A 3,703-nucleotide genomic window follows, 5' to 3' on the forward strand; every position below is an offset into this window, starting at 1 on the left:
CAATGTGAAGAAGAATAGAAATGTTAATCCATTGCTGGTAGGAATAAAAAATGGTACATCCACTATGGATAATATTTTGGAATTTTCTTACAAACTAAACATGGGCTTCCCAGGTGGCAGGCTGATAAAGAATTCACCTACCAATGCAAGAGACTCAGGTTCAATCCCTGGTTTGGGAAGATCCCCTGGAGGAGGAAATGGCAACCCGCTACAGTATTCTTGCCTGGAAAATTTCATGGACAGAGGAGTCTGGAGGGCTACACAGTCCATGGGGTCACAAAGAGCTCATGCACAAAACAAAGCATACTCTTACCATATAGTCCAGCAAACACCCTCTTGGGTATTTAGCTAAAGTAGGAAATGAACTATGATGTTGAAGCAGACTCTTGAGAGTCCCTTGGGCTGCAAGGAGATCCAACCAGTCCATCTTAAAGGATATCAGTCCTGGGTGTTCATTGGAAGGACTGATGTTGAAGCTGAAGCTCCAATACTTTGGCCACCTGATGAGAAGAGCTGACTCATTTGAAAAGACCCTGATGCTGGGAAAGATTGAGGGCAGGAGGAGAAGGGGACAACAGAGGATGAGATGGTTGGATGGCATCACTGACTCAGTGGACATGGGTTTGGGTGGACTCCGGGAGTTGGTGATGGACAGGGAGGCCTGGCGTGCAGCGATTCATGGGGTCACAAAGAGTCAGACACGACTGAGAGACTGAACTGAACTGAACTGAGGAAATGAACGTGTAATCTAAACGACAAAAAACTGAAGAGTCGCAGATACAGAGAAAAAAAAAAAACACGTGTTTACCGTGGTGCTTGGTGGGAGAGAGGAAAGAAATAAGCAAGGAATATTAAGAGGTATCGATTTCCACTGCAAAACAAATGAGTCACAAGTATAAAACAATAGAATGGAGAATATAGTCAAGAATGAAGTAATAGTATCTTTGTGGTGACATAATATAACTAGATTTATGTTAGTGATCATTTAGAAAATGCATAGTAAATAACAACATGCTGTATGTATGGGAAGCCAGCGAGGGTAGAATAAAAGGGTTCAATACTAAAGTAGCTGAATGCTAAAATATTAGAAATCGTACAAATGATAGTTCACTATCACAAAGGTCTAGTGGGAAGATGGAGAAACTATTTCCAATTAAGTGACTGAAGCAATTTGTGCTTTTTCTTATTAAAAGTCTTTATCTGCCCTCTGGCATTTAAGAGGTGAATCTTCATGATTGTCTTGATTTACAATCTGGTTCTTATAAAGTACAGCAGCAGAAATCCGAAAAGTGATGCATAACATTACCTTATTAGGGTCACTAAGTGAACTGAACTGCAAGCTTCTTAGGAGATGTCTAATACAGTTCCAGCTTGTTTCTGAAACATCCTCAGCTGGATTAGCATCTTTGGAAAAGCTGTTAACAGTGCACAATGGGAAGGAGCTCACTGCCACATGGCTGCCATCTAAGAATGCTTTGAAAGCGGTGAGAAACTCAATAGCCTTTGCTGTCAAATTCATGACAATGCGCACAGAGTGTTTTCTTCCATTTGACAGTGGCCCCAGCTGCTGCATTAACTCTTCTTTGACTGGCCCTTGCAGGAAATCCTTCCCATCAAACTTAAAGACTTTTATCTTTTTGGTCCACTTTATCTAATTTACAATTGTGCAGTAGCCATTTACAAGATTCGGGATTGACATCACTAGCAAACACAGTGCAATTTTTCTTTGCTGCTGGAATGGCCAAGGGTCCAGTCCCAGTAAAAACATCAAATGGGACATCCCCAGGTTTGAGAAGTTCTGTGATGTGATTGTGTTCTGTGGAGAGACAAGGATTCCAGGAGACTTTTGAAAAATCAAATTCATAGGTGTAATCCTTTTCTCAAACCTTGGTCACCATATTCTCCTCTCCAGATAGTATTTCCATTTGGAAATTTCAGTAAGTTTTATCAATATCATTGATTTTATTTACTGCTGAAGTGATTCCTGGATTTTTGTCAATCATAACTTGGCCAATTAAATGCTTGTAAGGTAGTTGATGATGTCAAAGTTTCAGGTGGGCAGTGTGCCCAACTCTGCTAAAACCTGAGGTCACATCTTGAACTTCAGGAAGCATAGCTCTCAAGATTTTTTCTAACTTAAAGTTTCCATAAGTTTGTTCCAAATTATATTTCAATATCTGTGGATTGACATTTAGCTGCTTTAAAATACTGAGTTCTTCTTCCTCAAAGAATCAACGGTAAACATTTTATAGGGATCCAACCTAAACAGTCTACCTTCTTCATCTTCTGGATCTTCAATCACACATTTTAGGCCAGGGTGCTGCAGTGTTGCCCTTTTAAGGGATCACAGAAGTTTATTGAGTATTTCTTTCCTACTTTAATCTCTGGGATGGTGCCTGTCTTTTTACAAGCTGTTCTATCAAGTTCTGTCATTCCTTGAACATTAGAGTGTGGGGAAAACAACTCAGAGTCTCTATGATTTGAGAGTCTCTCTATTTCAGGCAGGATTGAGAATCTTTCTCTTTGATCCAACAAGAAAATACTAGCTACTCTGCTAAGCTTCTCTATCAGTGATGCCCAAGGGAGTAGAATCAGTGATGCTCACCCAGTCATTCTTCATCTTTCCACTTTGGTAAGTCTTCTTAAGAATCCACATCGCTTCAGTAAGCTCCTCATTCTCTGGTGCAGCTCGGATCTTCACCATGTTGTATAATAAGAACTAGTACAGCATGGTAGGTCAATTATACTTCAAAACAAACAACAAGACATACAAACAAACTCATGGAAAAAGAGATCAGATTTTTCATTAGTAGAGACAGAAAGTGAGGGAAGGGGAATTGGATGAAGAAGGTCAAAATGTGCTACAAAGGTAGACTTGATTAAGCTTAGTGAGGAAGGCTTGCACAAAGTTGAGATAGGCCTAGGTAGGCACCTTGTGCCTAGCGATCAGCCAAGGTGTGAATACAAAAGAAGAATTCTGGAGTAAAATTAAAAGTGCTACCCCACTGTACACCCATGAATGATAAGACAAGGAAATGGATGATTGATATGGAGACATTTTAGAGGTCTGGATGTAGGATCAAACCCATCACAACATTTCCTTAAGCCAAAGCTGAATTCAGAGCAAGGCACTAACTCTCTTCTATTCTATGAAGGTTGAGAAATGTGAGGGAGGTAAGAAGAAAAATTTGAAGCTAGCAGATGTTTGTTCATGAGGTTTAAGGAAAAAGGATATTTCCATAATGTCTTGAGCAATGTGAAGCAGCAAGTGATGATGTAGAACTGCAGCAAGTTATCCAGAAGATCTAGATAAAATAATAAATGAAGCCACTATGTTAAACAGAAGATTTTCAGTGCAGACAAAGCATATTTATATTGGAAAAGGATGACATCTAAGACTTTCATAGCTAGTAAAGAGAAGTCAGTGCCTGGCTTAAACATTTCATAGAACAGAGTGACACTCTTTTTAGGGCCTGATGTAATTGGTGACAAAGTTGAATCTTATGTTCTTTTACCATCTAGGAAATCTTAGGATCCTTAAGAGTTATGCTAGATTTACTCTGTCTATACTGTGAAAATGGAAAAAAAAAAAAAAAAGCTTAGATTACAACACATCTGTTCACAACATGGCTTACTGAATAGATTAAGCCCACTGTAAGGAATTACTATAATAATAATAAAAAATCCTTTCAATATAATGCTG

At 39.1% G+C, this 3,703-nt stretch overlaps 1 pseudogene; it reads right to left on the reverse strand.

Moving 5' to 3' along the window:
- Positions 1-1,186: 1,186 nt before the first annotated feature.
- On the reverse strand, positions 1,187-2,676 carry LOC136174018 (tRNA (guanine(37)-N1)-methyltransferase pseudogene; annotated as a pseudogene).
- Between the last annotated feature and the right edge of the window lie 1,027 nt (positions 2,677-3,703).

The sequence above is a fragment of the Muntiacus reevesi genome, chromosome 9, assembly GCF_963930625.1.
Source record: "Muntiacus reevesi chromosome 9, mMunRee1.1, whole genome shotgun sequence".
NCBI lineage: Eukaryota > Metazoa > Chordata > Mammalia > Artiodactyla > Cervidae > Muntiacus > Muntiacus reevesi.